Source organism: Gadus macrocephalus, chromosome 5 (assembly GCF_031168955.1).
Source record: "Gadus macrocephalus chromosome 5, ASM3116895v1".
Classification (NCBI taxonomy): Eukaryota; Metazoa; Chordata; class Actinopteri; order Gadiformes; family Gadidae; genus Gadus; species Gadus macrocephalus.
Genome location: NC_082386.1, coordinates 8,893,534 through 8,912,649, shown reverse-complemented (window position 1 = coordinate 8,912,649; position 19,116 = coordinate 8,893,534). Strand labels below are relative to the sequence as shown.

Genomic DNA, 19,116 nt, shown 5'->3' with positions numbered 1-19,116 from the left:
CTTTAGCGCCAGTCGTCCGCAGGTGAGGGGGGAACACGCCTCCGCCCCCACCCACCGTGCCGCGCTGTCTGGGGCCTGTCTTTGTGAGTCAGCAAGCCGGTGTTGCACTAGCCGTGTTGCACTAGCCGTGTTAAGCTAGCCACGTTGCGCTAGCCGTTTTGCTAGCAGTCGGTTTACTTCTGAGAGTTAATGGATTGGGAGGTACTGTAGGGCCCAAGACCCCCCCCCCCCCCCCCCCCCCCCCCCCCCCCCGTCTGCATGGAACGCCTCCCCACGCCCACCCACGCCCACCCACGCCCCCCTGATCCGTCAGCCCTAGTGCTTTTAGGAAGCCTTCGTTTTACTGGGCTTGTCATTTTCCACCCACTCCATTGTTCTCGCTCCATCTCCCTCCCCCCCCCCCCTCCCCCCTCTCCCTCTCTCTCCCTCTTCCTCTGGCTCCCAGTATCTCTCACTTAGCTTCTCTCCCAAGGGCCCTCTCTCACTTAGCCTGAGGTCTGGTGCCAAGTTAACACTCACACACACACACTTGCGAGTACGATCACACACACACACACACACACACACACACGTACAAGCAGGAACACGCACCCCTGGATCGACGTGAAACACAGTAAAATACAGGCATGCACAGGATAGACACAGACGGAGAAGCAATCGCACACACACACACACACACACACACACACACACACAATCAGAAAGTCGCCACAGTGCCTCCTTATCTTATCTCCATTGTCATCTCTTTATCACCCTCAGCCTTGCCCAGCAATCCTCTTGTCTGATCACTCAGACACAAGTGCTGGAAAACGGCCATCGGAAGCAATTTGGATTTACTTTATTTAAAATGTTGGGCCCCGCTCATCACACAAGCTTTATCGGTTTTATAAATTATATTATTCTTTGGTGTTAAGGGATTTTATTTTGTTTTTTACTATATTGACTCTCACTTTCCTGTCAATCCGTTTGGCTGGTTTCACCTAAAAAACATATTCCTGTGATGGATTTGTTTCTTCCTCGTTTCCATCACAACCTCCCCTTTCTTTTCTTTTTTACTTTCATCAGTTCCCCCCCCCCCCCCTTTTCTCCCTGGTTCTTCTATTCTATCTCTTTTTTTCTCTCCTTCTCTCTGCTGATGGAAGGGATTGTCAGGGATTATTAATATGGCAGGTGAGCCAGCCCAGCTGCTACCTGAGTGAGTGTGTGTGTGTGTGTGTGTGTGTGTGTGTGTGTGTGTGTGTGTGTGTGTGTGTGTGTGTGTGTGTGTGTGTGTGTGTGTGTGTGCGAGGGTGGAGAGCGTTTCGGCAGCAGCTGTCTCACACACACGGACCCACCCACGCACACCACTCATGCATACCCTGTTTGGCACACTTTAACAAAGATATTTCAGACAAATCATATTTTCTTCGCTAGATCTTTATTGATGTTCTCGCTCATGTTCAAAGAAGCTGTACTACTAAGAAAAAAAAAAAAAACACCCTTGACGCCCCTTGAAAACACACTTATATTACTTCTATCGACTGGTATCGTGTGTACTGGCTGCCTCTCGCGTCGCCTGTGCAATTTCAACGCCAGCCCCTGGAACTCATAGCTCATCTATTCCCTTGTATATAAGCCCACACCTCATGATTCCTCCCATATTGTGCAGCTCCCATTGATCCGTATTGACCCGGCCCACGGTAATATAACAGAAGGAGCACGGGCCGCTCGCTGGTGGGCGGTGTGGAAAGGGAGACGTCTGGGTGAATGGATGTGGGGGGGGGGGGGGGGGCCGGGGGTTATCGGGACAATGGGAAGGGACGCGGGCCGCGCCGGGCGGGGAGGTGTCTGGCCCCTTTCACCAGAACTCAGGCATGACTGTGGCCGGTCGCAGCAGGGCCACCTGAGCTGATTGGGTGCAGGCCCCCCCCCCCACGACCCCCGTTTACCTGAGCGCCGCCTTTATCTCCGTGCGGAGCGGTGAATGGTGCCTAATGGGTCCGTCAGGCGGTGGACGGACGCCCGGAGAATTAAGGCGGGTGGGGGGGTGGGGGGGCTCCGACAGAAGACAAGGGGGCAGCTGATACGCTGGATGGGGGGGGGGGAGAGTTGAAACACCTTGAAACTTTTTGTGACTCTTGCATGGCGCTTATAGCAGGTTTTATATGTTTTGGAGAAAACTTGTTGAATTTAAAAGATTTCTGCCGATCGAAAAAGGATATAAAATCATTTAAGCAATTGTTAAATTAGTAATTACATTTTTATAGTGATTATTATACAGATCAGTATAGATTATTATTCTGATAATTATTTGAATATATACAAAGATAAAATATTGCATGCATACGTACACAAATACACACACACCTATCGTGGCCAGTTATTATAAATCCAATGTAGAACACAGCCGTTGCAAAAGAAAGAGATCCACTGCGTTTATTTTCTGTAGATGAAACCAAGGTAGAATTGACTTTTCTTTTCTTAAGGAGCAATTTTGTGTTCACGCCTTGCAGCATTGTGAGCTGTATGGCCATAACAGATGTGGTTAAAACATTATTTTTTTAAGGAAAATCCCAACATGAGTTTGATAATGCCTCACTTAAATGAAACACAATCAAAGGAAAGCAATACAAATCGACACAGTTTTCCCTGCGCAGGTGGCTGTCTGATGGTAACTCTCCAGATAGTTTACCAGACACAGACCGGACAGAGTCGTCCCTTTACCGACCCAGACTGCCTGTCCCAGCCCCCATTAAGGCTTTCATATGTCTTCATAACCAACAAGATCCGGTCTCGAGGAAATCTTCCCTGTTCTTCACCGGGATTTATTATTTACCCTTTAAAAATGGTTCAATTATTTATCACAAGACGTCGAATCGTTTTGTTGTGCTGTCTTAGGCACGATCTTACACCTCTCCAGAATAACTATGGTATATATATATATATATATATATATATATATATATATATATATATATATATTTAATGAACAATGATCTGTTATAAACGTGATAAATATTTTGAAAAAAAGACTGCATCACCACAACGCTCTGTTACTAGGGCAAAAACCTTGAGTAAAAGGCTAGCCTCTCTCTTGAATCTATAATGGGCCCCGGGGCCCCTCCCCTCAGAGCTGACGATCCCGGATGAATTACATTTTCCACCCAACGGAGTATTACTCTCTTTCTAGGTGCAGGCCCGTCAAAAGACCAGAGGTTTGAAGCGGCGCATTGGCGCTCAGAGCACACTTTGCTCTTTTCAAATTCGGCCATTGTGCCCCGGTGAGATCAAAAAGACCTTTCAACATGTGGCCGCCTTCAATGAGCTTTCATGTCTTACCTCATTACTGGAAAACTTTTCTTTGATTGAGCCGGGTTCTGAGGCGAGTTTTGCTCCGCTCCACAATAAGGGGGGGCTGGACGACTTTGGCGCGCGGGACAATGAGGACGCAACAAAGATGTTGTCTCAAATCCCTCTTGAGATGCGGGCCCCCACACTTCACAAAGCAGCCCGGTGAATTACAGTAAGACCCCTAAAAGTGAGGCTTTGTAACTCCTCTGATCAGACTCTGCTCACGGCCGGTGCGGGGTAAATCCCTGCGGTTGGCCAGAGGAAATAAGGAAAACCGGAGGGGGAGACCGAAATGGATGAAGAGATCCACACCATTTTCAGTCACCTCTGCAGAATCCATAAAGATGGCAGGCTTCAGGTTTGAGGCGGTAAAACTTGACCTAAAAATGTGAAGGGGGATTTTTCCTTTTGGTTTAATTATAGTGCAGTCAACAAAAGCTTATAATCACATCTCTCTGACTTCACTAAACGACACAGTTGCTCAAAAATGTAAATGCTTTATTCTTACAATTATAACGGGGATAATCAGCGTTTTTTTTTTCTTTTCTCGGCCGAACATTTCATGTCAGGGCAACCATATTTTTTTCCAATTATTTTTGGGGAAATGGAGCAAACACGGGCCGTGAGTGATTCCCTGAGTATACACAAACCTCTGAGAGACGGAGAATTGGGCTGGAAAAGCCCAGCCAGAGAGAAGTGGTGCTTCACTGATCATCAGCCCGTCTCTGAGGTAACCACTTTTGACCTCTCTCTCCCTTTCTCTCTCTCTCTTTCTCTCTCCCTCTCCTTTCTCTCCGTCTCTTGTCCCCCCCCCCCCCCCCCCCTTTTGTGCTGTCCGTCTGTATGTCTGTCTCTCTGTCTTGCTCGGTTCCCATCTAGCCTCCTCTGCCCTCTTTTCTGCCTCTCCTTTATGAATTCATTTCCCCCTCTGGTTAATTTGAAGTGTTTTCCTGAAACACGTTTTATCGTCTTTCCACTTGTAAGAACTGCTTTATAGGTCCGGGTAATTGCATCCCACAAAAGCATATTTCCCACTAAAGTCAATATAAATATTGGAAGCGATAAACCGTGAGACCTTGGCAATGGAGAAAATTAAAAAATAAATGAACTGCACCTTTTGTGATTTTTCCATGCAACAATTTTTTTCTATTAAGCCCACAGCCAATAAGAGCTGAGCTTTTGTTCCTGTTATCACACTTTGTTCATTTGTCTCCCGGCCGGAAAGCCATGTAAAGATAACGCATGGCTATCATCTGGATGGTCTTATCGTAAGTTGTGCGACATGCAGCACCCCCCTAGTCGCTTTTATGCCAGCCAGGCAGTAGGAAGCGATGGTTGACTTTAGTTACACATGTCCTTGCCATTAACTCCAACAAAAGAAACATGGACAAAAACAAAAACTCCAGATATTTATGAGAGTATTTTGCATGCTAAGAGGTACCGATGGGGTACCCATCACAAAATGTGTTTTATTAGCTTCCAAGAGATCATCCAGCCCGTATATGCTTTATTTGTCACTGGGGGGGGGGTCACTAGAATGGCCCCACTTGAAGTGAAAGACATTTTATTTTGCTTTGGAAAGTGTAAACCGGAACATCGTTAATGTGTTTGCTCTCCCACTAATCGTGATCACAGCAAACGCCATCGCCTCAAAGAAGTGCTCCGCAGTCCTCACGTTTATTTGTTTGTTTCTTTGGAGGGTGTGAGAAGTTGTGGAGCTCAGCTGTAGTGAACATTGGACTGTGTCTGGGGGGCGGGGTTTGAGGAGGGGAGGGGGCAGACTCTCCAGAAGGGAGGCTTTGGCTTTAATGCGAGAGCTAGGAAGCTAGCAAACAAGTTAGCTAGCACTGCAGCGTACGGGGGTCGGGTGTGTGGCTGGTGGTGGCGGGGCGGGGGAAGGGGGGTGCGGCGGGGATTCATTTAGCCAGGCATAGCTGCTCTTGTTTGTGGTTGTCCCTGACAGCATCGCCAACGCCGCTCCAAAGCACCTGTGTTTGCTCACTAGCTTTCCCCCAATCTGCTCGAAAAATGCTGTGAGCATGTCACATGGCGGCAAGATAGCCCGGGCACCATGGGAATACAAAAGCCGGGGCTTTTAGAACAGTTAATCATTAATGGAGGCCTCTCTTTTGTTCCCATTCAGCTCCACACTGACAGAGGCTTTGATATTTCATATTGCAGCCAGGTACGTCAAACAGGAAAGTGCCTTTTAAGGTCCGAGTAGTGTGTTGAAAGTAGACGGTGGGCCGCCATTGAAAAGTTTCCATCGAATCAAAGCCCCGCACATCTGTAGAGGATAAGAAGAACACACAAGGTTAAGCTCTCTCTTTATATTAGTTCCTTTTGAAAACATCTTGCAAGAATATCGTCACAAAGTTATTGATTGGGAGCTATAACATAATTGAGTCAAGCTGCCGCATAGTGCGGCGTGCATTTTAATACACATTAAATGCAGTTTCATACATTTTTATTAACCCAGTTTCCCAAAAAATGACCATAAACTGAACAAGTCTTTAAAGCCAAGGACAAGTCAACTCGGCCCATAATTAATTAACAGTCCCTGGACCTGGAGTTTACCCTCCATCTTGAACTGTTAATGAAAGTAGGAGACTCATTTCACGCCTGTCAAAGAAGGCTTTAGGACAAAAAAAAGGCAGTGCATGAACTCGCTCTCACAAAGCAGGGCCGCATTTATCTTAAGGGGAAATTAAGTTTACACAGGCCCATTCTTGTAACCCGGTAAAAGGGCCCAAGACAAACTCTTATCTCTCCTTCACCTCGGCATGCCAATGGTTCTTTATTGAAACTCAGTCTTGACCCCACCCTCACCCCCGGAAAGCTAACAAGTACTGTAAGGGATCTGGAGAGGGGACGGTGGGACCACAAACATTTAGAGCTGAAGAAACGCAGAACAAGAGCCGGCAAAGTGGGCACTCAGCGCAGGATGCTCTGTGCTCGGCAGGTCAATCATTAACACGGCGCATTTAGCCATATCTGCTCTCCTCTGCGGCCCGTCTGGAGATAGATGAAGGTTGTGGTGCCGTGGAGCGAGAGACTCCCACTCACTATGTGCTTTGGCAAACACAGGCAGCTTTTCTTGCTTTATGTTTCTGTATAGTTCTCAGAATAGCTCTCAGGGTTGAATCTCAGGGTTAGAAAACCTGCTCAAGGGCTGATTACCTCGGATCGTTTCACGATACGATATCTGCCAGCGATTAAATGATGCAAGTTGCTGCAAAATCTGTACTTTGTACTACGGCAGCAAATATTTAACAGCAACTGAAAATAGTAATATTGAGACATAGTTATTGAAATAGTTGATAAAGTATATTATAGAATTGTAGTATGGTATAGTAGATTCAAATTACACACAAAACGTTGAAACATTGTATTCAGGACACTGTTCTCCAATGTATTGTGCTCAGACAGGTCAAAATATTACCCAAAACAGTACCAAAACATGTCGATATATATTTTTCAATTACAAAAGCTCCCTTATGCAGGGCTATCAAAGGACTTTCAAAACCGTCCATGTGGTGCGGGTCATATGTGAACACCACGTCGCTATAAATCACATGCGGCTTGACGTCCACCGCCGTGCGTTTATTTGCTAACCCTGGTCACAGACGATAAGAGCCATGGCTGTCCTCAAACCGCAGCCCAACGTCATCTTTCTCACTACCCATTTTTTTTTCTTTTCACCCTCCTCCCAACACACTGAACACAGGGCAGCCCACAACAAGTGGAGGACAAAGAGTCCAAAACATAGGTGCCGATAAATCCTCCTGCCTCGGCCATAAGGAAATAAATTAGCCTGACTTGAGTCAAAAGGATGGGCTTAACAACTGTATGCTTTAAACAAAGGTTCCTGTTTCAGTAGGGAAGGTGGCTGATGGATGGCTTGGCAAACATAGTTGACATACCTGGGCCATGCCATCGGCCGGTCACAACCCGGGACTGAGAGGTGCACTTTGTCTGTGTGAGTCAGTGTGCATGTGTGTGTGTGTGTGTGTGTGTAAGTTTGTGTTTGTGTTTCTGTGTGAGTTAGTTTGTGTTTGTGTGTGTGTGTGTTTCTGAGTCAGTTAGCCACATGAAATGGCATCAACGCAACCCCCCACAATAACTAACATCATCATCGAATACGATGGACAGCCATAAGCAAGTAAGTAAGAGTCAGTTTGTGTGTGTGTGTGTGTGTGTGTGTGTGTGTGTGTGTGTGTGTGTGTGTGTCTGTGTGTGTGTGCGTGCGTGCGTGCGTGCGTGCGTGCGTGCGTGCGTGCGTGCGTGCGTGCGTGCGTGCGTGCGTTCGTGTGTGTGCGAGAGAGAGTTTCAGTGTGTATGCGTGTGTGTGTGTGTGTGTACGTGTATGCTTCTGTGTGTTTGTGTGCACGCACATGAAGTTGAATATGCATTGTGTGTGCGTGTGTGTGTGCTCGTCTAAGCCGCCTCTGCGCAGGCCTATGCACACGCACGCGCGCCACTGTGTGCATTGCATCCCTGTCCGTCTGTGAGCATGCATACATGCATGCATGCTTGGTTGTTATGGCTGTGAGCCTCATTCGTATGTTTTCGGACCTTCCCCGGCTATGTGTGCACCGCTGGGGGAATCCTCCCTCCGTCGAGCAGTTTGTAAGAGACACAGCCTCCATGAATCCCCTCCGTCCATGTATTGGATATGCAGTCCTGCCAGGACGCCGTCGATCTGTCCTCAGGGAGCCCGCATCTCAAAACACTCAAACAGTCTGGGTGTGCCGATAAGCACTGGGCTGGAATTATATTCCCAAAATCCCACATCCTGGTAGAGCGTGCTTCCATTGCATTTTAAAACACATCTACTTGTGTGTGTGTGTCTGTGTGTGTGTGTGTGTGTGTGTGTGTGTGTGTGTGTGTGTGTGTGTGTGTGTGTGTGTGTGTGTGTGTGTGTTTCTGTGTGTGTGTGTGTGTGGGGGTGTGTGTGGGCAGGGGGTGGGGTTGGGGGTCTGAAAGTCTGTCCCCGGTAGTCTCGCAAATCAGACTTTAGATGAACATCTTTCGTCTGATGGCAGATGAGCTCAGATCTGGGTGAGCGGGGCGCTTCCTCTTCGCTCGCTTCAAATGTAGTTCCACCAATCGTGTGGCTGGGGGGCGGGGATCTGTGGACTGGCGACACGCGGGTTAGGTCTCTACTGGAGACAACCTGACCGGCGCAACCACAACAAACGTCATACGGCTGACCGTAAATCTGGGATCCAGGTATCCCTTTGTCGGTGTCCCTCCATGGCCGACAGCAAGCGGAAACTCGGCCAGCACTGGTAGACTAAACTTTTTCCCGTATAGCTGGCGGGAAGAGAAGCTAAACGACCTGGACGGACACCAAGGCCCTTAGACAAAGGGTCGGTAAAGGTTTAAAATACAACCTTGTTAAAAACATAGGAAGACGTTTTTAAAAAACGGTATTCGTCTGCAATGCAGCCTTCCCGATGTAGAAATACATGAGTTAAAAACTTATTTTGAAACCTCCATCCTGCAGTGGAGAATGAGTTCTTCTTTGGAAGTATATATCGGTAAGAAAACAGGGACAACTGTGGAAGTCCGCCCCTCGCACTTTCTGGTTTCCGGCCCAGGATCTGTGCAGTCTCCCCTCTGAAGTTCAGCTACAGCACGGGCAAACCTCCGGGTCTGAGATCCGTCCCCAGAAACGGCCTTAGAAAAGCATTTACCGATGACTCTCACTGTAATGAGTATGTTAATTATTAAGGATATTATTATTATAGATTATTAATATATAATATAATTACATCCATTATTAATAATTAGAGTTACCTTTTTTGTTAGATTAAAGATTCAATATTGAGATCACACAATGTAAACAATAATGTGGATGAAATGGGAGTATGCGCTGGGTACTGGGTGCAGTCCCACAGTCAGTGGGAGCGTGGGAGCCTGGCGTCCTGGCGTCAGAGGTGAGCCCTCGACGCAGGACAGCCAGGAATGTGGAGCGGACTCGCCTAGCCCCTTCAAGCATGTGTGTCAGAGGTGTTTACAGGGTGCTGACATCCATGCATTGGCAACGAAAGGTCATTTGAAGGAAGACTCTGTCGGATTGAGTCGTTTTTACTGCTAAATGGCGGACGATTAATTGAGGGACAGATTACGTATTGTGAATTAGGTAAATAGTGTATTAAAATACAAATGTATATTGTTTTCAAAGATATTTTTATTTATGCTATTTTTTAATAGAAACATTTGAAGTATAACAATTTGTTTACTGGTTTTAAGAAAAGCCTTAAATCGGTTTTATTAAAACAGTCATTTCAATTTCATAATTAACCATAATCTATATTAATGACTTGCTTTCCTCCCTTTAAACACAACTATAATTGTACATGTTTGCATTGGATTCAGTATTTTAATGCTAATTAATTACACACAATTATGATTGTGTAACCAATTCATATTAATATTGTTAAAAGGCTTTTTGTAATTCTGTACAATATAATTATCATTTTCTTTAATAAAATTATATTATTTTGTTGTTTTCTTTAGCAAGAAACTTAAATCTTATCATAATGTTTTATTTTGTTGTTTGCTTGAACAAGAAACTTAAATCCTTTAATACTTTTAGAAATAATAGTTAATTTGGCCTATTTCATCCCGTGGCAATACTCTATTTAAATATTAACAGGCAATCAATGTTTATTAATAATAAAATAACAATGTTTATCAATAATAATGGCACAAAGAAGGTGTTAGAATTGTTTCTAGTTTGTATTTGTTGAAATTAATTGAGGCCTAAAATAAAATAAACAAGTTAAACCTTCACCTGTTGTTTTACAAATGATGGAGCATTATGTTGTTTGTGCTTTTTCGAGAAATGTGAGCATGCTTCTCCAAGCTTTTAAAATGCTGTCGTTGGGTTTGTATTTATATTGTGCACTTTATTTGACAGAACATGTTTTACTCCTGATATACTTAATAACAACATTTGGTTTGGTTTCATTTAATTTTCATTATTTGGTTAAAAATTTTACCAGACAAGCTGTAAAAGGGAGTGATATTTACCCTTATTTTACACAGGCAAATTTCTCAAAAACAACCTAAAGACAATCGAATCCACTAAACTAGTTTTTAAGAATGAATCATTTTGCATGTCTACACGACTGACTTTCTCAGAGTGTTTCCGTCTTTCTTGCCGGTGTGGACACGAAATATCCAGTTGCCTATACTGACCTCAGGCTGAACCTGTAAAATATGGGCACTCTATATTAACAGTAATTATAACCTTCCTAATAACGTCAGCATTGCTGTTGCAAACACAAGGGCCATTGACTCACTTTACTTTACTGAGGAGGTACCATTTCCTCTGAACAGTTTGCCAGAAGGCTAACCACAAGCCTGTCAATCCATCTTCCTGACTGACAGGTCGTACCTATGACCACCCACTGAGCGCCATGGACATGGAAACGCCCTGGTCACAGTCTCTCAACCTTAAAATTGCAACAAGGTCACAAAACACATTAAGCGCCGCATCACATCTACAACACAGCTTCATGAAATCCACATGGAGCACCTTAAAAAATCCTTTTACCGGCCAGAATGCTACAGGTTTCCACAAAACTGATAGCGCCTGAGGTAATGGGAGGTGTGTTGTAAGTTTCCTATGACTCACAGGTTGTTCTCCACCCTTAAATGCCCGCAGATTGTAGGTTGTAGTGAACTTAAAAACCAAGTCCTCTCAACTCATAAATTACACGGCCGTAGACAACCTTAAGCGGTGTTGAAATGGCTCGAACCCTTTTCTCCGCTTTTTTTCACTACTGGCGGGGCGTGAAGCTGGGAGCACCACCCAGAAGACTGCCCTGGCTCTCCCAGGCCACGCAATAGCAGAGCTATTCATCCTGCCCCACCTGATCTTTGACACGTTGGCTACGACAGTGGAAGCAGGTTAGAGGTGGAAACAAACTCCTATTGTTTCTGGAGAAGAACAAGGCATTGCACCCGGATGATTTAATATCTATTTTTTATGATGATAAAGACAAAAACTTGTCATTAGAGACGATGTATGATTTCATATAAAGAACCGCTTTCCAGGAACGTGGCTTATCCCATCCTCTCCTGCAACAGCATCTCAGTTTAAAATATGTTTTCATAGATTAAGGGCTTAGTCGTTGAGTTGTTGTGAAATGTACAAAGGCTGTCTGATTAAAATCAATGCCACTTGAAATCAGTGTATGTCTATAAAATGTGTAAATGTATATAATGTATAGATTTATTGATAGTTTTATCTGACCTTTTGTTCGTTTTTTTATTTTTAGTAAGTAGTAAAAGTGATTGCTTTTCTATGGAACCAAGTTCTTAGTTTTGTTTTTCACTCTGTTTATAACGGCACACGACTAGTAGAAATCAACCAGGAGCCTTTGCAGAGGGGGATGGGTTTATGTGTGTGTCTTTGTGTGTGTATTTGTTTGTGTGTTTGTGTCTGCATGCACTTATTGGTTTGCTGTCTATTCAAACATGCCTTTAGACATTATCATTACATCTCATTAATATCTATTTTTATATATTCCCGAGTCATCTTTTACATCGAGTCGAAACAGCAAGTCAACGTGAGTCACAATACAAACACCGTAGTGAGAATAGGGCTTCATTACAACCAGAACAAAGTCAACCTAAATCCAAATGCAAACCGACAAAACCAAAACAAAGAGGGCACAATATGGAGCCATGCCTTCACTAGAGCCACTACAACCCGCCGTGTTTGCTTGCTCTTCTGACTGGAGTTGTCATTAGGTCATATAAACGCCACATCTCATTTCTTCTTCAAGTGCCTTCTCCCAACAGTATTCCACTCCGGGGCCGCCACTCTCAGAGTGTTCTGCCATCGGTTGCTTAAAATGGCGGCGTTTTACTATTTACCACACGTTGGGCTTTGCTCTACCACCCAATTTCAATCCTGGCCTTCTTTCTTTGTCCTTTTTTCCTTTCTAGAAGCGTCCCTGCTCTCTACCAATGAGATGCTAAAGCGACGGCACATGCAAAGAGCCCTCTGGTATCGTAATCGCACTCTGTGCTTGACTTGTGCTGCCTCCTCTCAGAAGAAAGGAAGGGTCAGGCGCTGTTCCCCTCCCCGTCCTCCAGCCTGGCCTTTCATGTTAAAGCGATTGGGCCCCGGACCCCGTAAACGAGCGCACATGCGTAGGTGACCGAAGATGCGTACTCCGATAACCTGCTCGGCCGACAACAACGGCGTGGCATCCTTCGATAAATGACCATACAGTATGGGCGGGTATTGAAAGGGGGGGAATTAAAAAGTATAGGGCAGCTGGCCTCTTATCTGGCCTGGGGAAGGAGAAAACAGCCAACAAAGGGAGGCCTAGCACTAAGAGGCTTGATGCATGGGAAAGCCATGGGCCAGCCATTGTGGCTGCCCTTCTGCTGAGCAAATAGTCCAAACTGTTCATTCCCCATCTCCCATTCTCTCGCCGGTACATTGTTTGTGTCCTTGCATTTCATTCTGACTGGGGAAGATTGCTCTCAGGGCCAGTGAGCAAACAGTCCAGAAAAGAGCCGGCTATCTCCTGCCGTTCCCAGGAGAACTAGCATTTTTATTTCAGCTCCAAGCTGTCAAAGGATTGGAGAGTTTATGTCAGGATCCTGAATTAATTGCTTTAAGCCTTGGGGCCGATGCCGGCGTTTCTTTTTTTTTTAGCACCAAATGTTCGGTAAAATGTTTCCTACCAAATTATACAGCCGCCACCAATGCCACTCCCAGTCGCCAAACATTTGGTAGTGGATACATACAAGATGAGATTGTGCGACACAAATGATGCCTTTAGTTGTTGTGACAGCACAATGGTATGAATAGTGATGGGCTGTAACACGGCTGTCCAGGATTTGGTAGAATGAAGGCAAACAGAAAACTTTTGTGCGTGTGTGTGTGTGTGTGTGTGCCTTTCCTCAAGCTCTCCACAACAGTAGGTAGATACACGAGCCAAGCTTGGCAGATAAATATGTAGGCTTACAGATGCGTCAATAAACCATAGCTTTTGGGGACATTTGGTGGACCAGGCTTTACGGCAACCAAACCAATCCACCAAACTGCCGAACTTACTTCAGAACAGTCTGCCATCCTCAGATGCCTCCCTCGCCACCTTTTACTTTTACAAACTTTAGATACGGCTTCTTAAATTTGCGTCAACAACCGCGGCAAATATATGCAAAATGTGTTTCCGCAGCCAAGTTAACAAAAAACATAGGGCGGACAACCACTCCTTTTCAGACAGCCTTGAAACAGAATCCATGCAAGGAAGATGCAACTTTACTGGTTAAATTGTGATATTGCTGTATTTCCTCTGAATATAAAAAAATATATTCTAACGTTACACAGGACACATTTGGGTCGCAGACAGCACTCCCTCTCGTACGCCTCCTCAGAACGCAGAGACATAGTGTCATCGCGCTAGTGGTGAATGAGCAGGTGGTATTTTTCATTTCCCGTCTATCATCACACAAGCACTGGCAATGAAACACAAGTTCTCACAGTTCTGTCAGTACCAATTTTTACAGAGACACACGTCAATAACTGCTGCTCGAGCCGCCATCTGGACCTTTATACAAATACTTATATTTGCATTTAAAAGACACCGGTAATGCTTCACTGTGGCACAATCGTGTTTGGATAGATTAGTCCTTTAGCAAACTATCTTTGAATAAACGGAACTATAATAATAACATAAAGCGGTCAGAACCCTGATCACAACATCATAAACAAAATTGACTGCAGCTGACATGCAAACCTTAGTTTGCATGCGATGGATACATGAAGTTTTATTTGCATCAATATACAGACGCAACTGTTTCCGACATTGTGACCGCAAGTCATGTGAAGTCTATCAAATCCCAATACATTTCATTACTGTGCCCTTAAAAGATTCCTAGAAATACTTGATGCATGACAATTGAATCTGCCATACAATTTAGATTTTATTCTCTATCATGTTGTATCATTGTAACGGTGCATCGTCGTGGCGATAAGAACAATAAATCTTCCTGTTGACTCCTTAATCTGAACGGATATTAAATGGCAGTGGCTGCATGCGGCTCTGTCGCTGTGGTGCAGGCGAGGGTTAAATAGTGTGTATCAAGGGACCACTCGGCGTCGGTGGAACCTCACCGCCCTCATCCCTCACCATAATCTGCTCAACAGCCCTTTCGACACCATCCCCCCGATCCTTCAACCAAGCCTCAGCCTCTCCATGATGAACGACATTGCCATTTATATAGGATTAAAATGGGGATTAATTTGATTCAAGTCCGGCTATGGGAATTAATTAGAGGGCTGACAGTGGTGATACCCGTTGGGTGCAATGTAATTTGAATGGCCCCCAAGGAAAAATATGTGGGGGACATGGGGAGGGATGGGGGGGGGGGGGGGGGGATGGAAGTCTTTAAAACAGAAGGGGTTGCTGTTCGACCACTTAACTCCTGCTTTATTGGCTCTTGTACAAGGACCCCTCATGGCTGTTGATTGGTTGTGATCGGATTTATTGTGGCGTGTCATTTAGGGCGTGTGGTGTAACAAGCAGGGAAGTGATGTCAATCACAAGTTCTCACCTGAAACCATGATGAATGCCATAACCAAAGAAACAAAGACGGACATATAGAGAGGACCTAGTAAAAAAAAAAGGCCATCCCTAAACCTCAACCATAGCCATAATCTGCATGGATCACGGAACCGTTCTCGACACTCGCATAACCATGGGGCAGAACAAACACCAGTTCCTCACACTGATTTGGCTCTCGCTCACGCGGTATTAAAATGAGCACATTATTTGAATGTCAGTGATTCTCATGAATGTTGAAAGGGCATATCTATTGCGACCATTCCCGACAAGCAGCCCCGTTGTAAAAGGAAAGGCATTAAATTCAACTCTAACGCAGATTACAGAATTCACCTCTGCATAACACCATTCTGGCATTCAGTAAATTGGACAAGTGCCGCTGTGAAATAGCCTATCACACCGCCGCTGTCTGCATAGAGGGAACATGTGCAGGACAAAATATTGCGTAGTTTGTTATTCCGACGACCACACTGGGGCCGCACAGGCTTGTTTGCATTGGCTGGGCTAGGAGATTGGATCGGGGGTTTAAATGAATCACTGGCGGACCATGTTTATAGGTTTCATTAACTTTTAATGACTTGAGTGTCCTTCGCCATGATTGGCTGGCGTGGCCCTGCCCCGGCTTCCCGGAGCCGTTTGAAAGGAGGGAAAGGGTGGGATATTGGAAGGAGGCTGGCGTCGGCGCTGTGGACATGTGCCGCTGAATGTTCCCTGCCACCGCGGAGGGTAGGGGTCAGACAGGGGCTGTGGCACTGTGTTATTCACGCAGGCGCAGCACGCCTCAAGGGGAATCACACAGGAGGAGGACACCGCGCGCACACCTGATCACCTGATCAGGGCCTGGCAGGGGTTGCTGCCGTATGGCGGGATGTCAAAGGCTAGCAGAGTACGTTCACATTTACATTCAGGGCATTTCGAAGACGTTTTATCCAAAGCGACTGACAATAGGTACATCGTCATAAGAAAGTGAAAGAGATGTCATGGAAAACTTAAGAACAAAATGCATGCATATAATTTGTTTGTGTGTGTGTGTGCTATCTGTGTGCGTGTACGTGTGCTTCTTATACATACTAACGCCCAACATGCAAATACCAACATACGGCACAAGAAAGGGAGAAACATGTTATGCTGTCAGCCCAGCCAATTGCTCATTTCCTGTTTGGTGCATCTTTCATCTTGATGGGGCGGAAAGAGCACTTTCCTGCATGGTTGATCATACGTGTATTATCTCATGATGATCGTCACGTTCCTTCTAAGGGGCTAATCTTGTCCTGTGCGCGGGTGGCTCAGCCTCACTGCCACACACCAGGGGAATGACAGCCGGCCTCTCCCCTCATCCATTTGATCTGTCGCTGATCGATACCGAGACGGAGCACCCGGGCTTTGGAGAGACGCTGATTTTGAATTTCCCTCTCCTCGTATTTTTCCGCCGGAGCAATCATGATCACATTTTTTATTCAGAAACAAATTGCTAGATGGAGGCTCTGTGATGAGGGGGGGGGGTGAGGATGGAATCCTCCCTGCATGATGAATGACCTAAGCAAAGTAAACACAGACCGTCAGGTTTGCAGTGGCCCAAACCTCTAGGGGCCCAAATGTACCTTCACTAAAGGAACGGTCATTGTTGATGCAGACATAATTTTCACCTATTCCTCCTCCCCCCTCTCTCTCTCTCTCTCTCTCTCTCTCTCTCTCTCTCTCTCTCTCTATTTCCCTCCATTTCTCTGTTCCTGCTTTGTCCCTCTCCCTTTCAGCTTCATCACTTCATGCAGTTTGAATTATGAGAAGGAATCTCACAGAGTCGTGTCATAGGAGTTCAGACACATCACAGCCAGTGGCCGCATTCCCACCTTGCCTGCACTCCCATCAAAATAATACAGCAAACACACACCCAGGCCTGGTATACAGACAATTATTTTCCACTAACAAATCGGTTCTATCAAACTACAATATTGTGAATGAGACGTAGGCTTGTAGGCTTACATCATGTTGATTTTCATCAAGAAGAGAGGACTAGCAACGACCCGATGCTCTTAGATAAATGATCTTAGAGAAATCGAAATTAGACATAGACCTAGGATAATTTTCATATATAATAATGATTATTTAATCCAAATAATTTGAAAGAAAGACATACAAAATAAATATATATAATAATACAACAACCAAGTAACCATTGTTAAGCAGAGAAATTTGCATTGGTTCACACTCTAATTGAACATTAAATTTAAAAGATAAATAATAAATCATAATTTACTCTTTTACAATACACTTTTTCTAATGTTCAAGCTAAATAATTATGGCTTCCCATGTAATGCTGTTTTATAAAGATTTGAACTGTTTGTAGCTTTTATGTTAACAGAGTCATGTATACCTATACATATAGGCCTATATATAGGCCTATATATATATATATATATATATTATTAATTACTTTTTCAAATAGCCTTCACATAACCTGGATAATCGTCGTATCGTTTGTTGAATCTAAAACTGCTGAATAAAGAAATTAGTCCTAATATGGGAATAGGCTATACAATAAAAACATAGCAAATAACCTGCTTTATTTGTTATTAGCTCTTGCGGTAGGATACAAAGTTCAACGCTTGCCGGGTATCAATTGAAAACAATTTAAATGAAATGTATTAAAGCCTTAATCGTTACAGAAACACTGCTACATCCTACCAGAGAAGGGTCATGGAAAAAACACATTTTCCCTAACTCTAAGAATGAAAGGTACTACGTAATGATATTCTTTTAACAAGGCCTATAAATCACTTTGATCATATAACTGTCCACAACTAGTTGTACCCTATGCCACAGGGAGGCAAACGTCTTCGTTAATTGACGCAGGGTGGTTGGACACGCTGCGTGTAAACCGTGACTGCCTAACTGCTGAGAAACCATGGGTGGCTTTGAGATTTGACTTTGTTGTCCCTTAATATACTGTGGGATAGCAGCTTCCCTTGCTAAGATATGGGATTAGGAGTATCTCTGGTGAAAGAGGAGTTAAGTCGCGCTACTGTGGACGGTCCCACCCCTGCAATAGGCTGGGACAGAATTACAGCTCGTTCGCCTGGTGTCCCGCCATCACCCGGGAGACCGCGCGCTACTTGGGTGTTCCAGCAGGCTTCACACAGCCACCACTAGTGGTGCAAGCACACACGGGCTTATCGGCTCCTGACATCCATTGAAGAGACAGAAATGGCCATAATTTAGCAAAAAGCCTAGATCGGGCCTGTCCATATATTTAGAAACAATGATTAGTTTAATCAATTAATTAAATTTAGCGTAATTTGCATGCATTATCAAAAAATGTAAATTTCCCTTGATATTTTAACGTATAAATCGACGACTAGGCCTAACTAAAGGCCTCAGTCGTGTGCATTTCAGCAACGATGCTATCAATAATGTTTCAAGCGCATAGCTTTAGTCGCTTTCCCAGGCGGCTTTCTGCATATGCAAGCCTTCATTGTGTTCCTGGGAGAAACGAAGAAAGATCGAAATGTCGGTCCCTTAATTAACAAATATGCAAATAAGATGACTTTTGAGATATACAGGGAAATCAGGTTAGCGGAGTAAAGGGATCAACAAGCCAGGCCAGCCCTCATTCTGTTGCCATAACAACAAACGAGCTTGCTTGAAGTTGAGACTGAGCCCAAAGACACATACAACTTTTATCTGGTCCTGTTCTAGCAACCCAGAAGTAGACCCGGCGGGCATACATGTGGGCCCGTGCACGTTAGGCCACCCCAACTAAGTCTAGCTTGAAAGGGGGCCCACATTTCACTTTATTTCTATAAGATCCCCTTAAAGGCACATAGGCCTATGTCGGCCTTGGTTTTCCTATAGGCCTATATCTTATTAAAGAAAGGCAGAAGTTGGAGTTATTCATGACTGGCCCTCACAGATGTGCCGTGTTCTCTCTGCCCTTTTGGGCGTCCGGTGCAGATTGGGGTTGGTTGAATTTGAACCTGCAAAGGTCCAAAAGGCCATTCCCATTTCGCTCGGCACTGGAGGGGGTCTTGGCCGAGGTAATCCCATCTATCGGCGGATCGGGTGCAGAGCAAAGTCGGGATGCACTTGTTTAATCAAGTGTATTAAGCATGCCCAGGGCTTTCATTATTCTATGTTTTGATTGAACCCTTAACATTAGCATTGAAATGAAATAGCGTTAAATAGCATC

The 19,116-nt window shown here is 44.8% G+C and overlaps 1 long non-coding RNA gene across 1 annotated transcript in view; it reads right to left on the bottom strand.

Moving 5' to 3' along the window:
- Positions 1-3,811: 3,811 nt before the first annotated feature.
- LOC132457729 (uncharacterized) overlaps positions 3,812-19,116 on the bottom strand; it is a 16,557-nt gene continuing 1,252 nt past the window's right edge. Inside the window, exon 3 of the long non-coding RNA XR_009525756.1 lies at positions 3,812-5,617. This is a non-coding gene — a long non-coding RNA (uncharacterized LOC132457729). The remainder of the gene's footprint in view (positions 5,618-19,116) is intronic.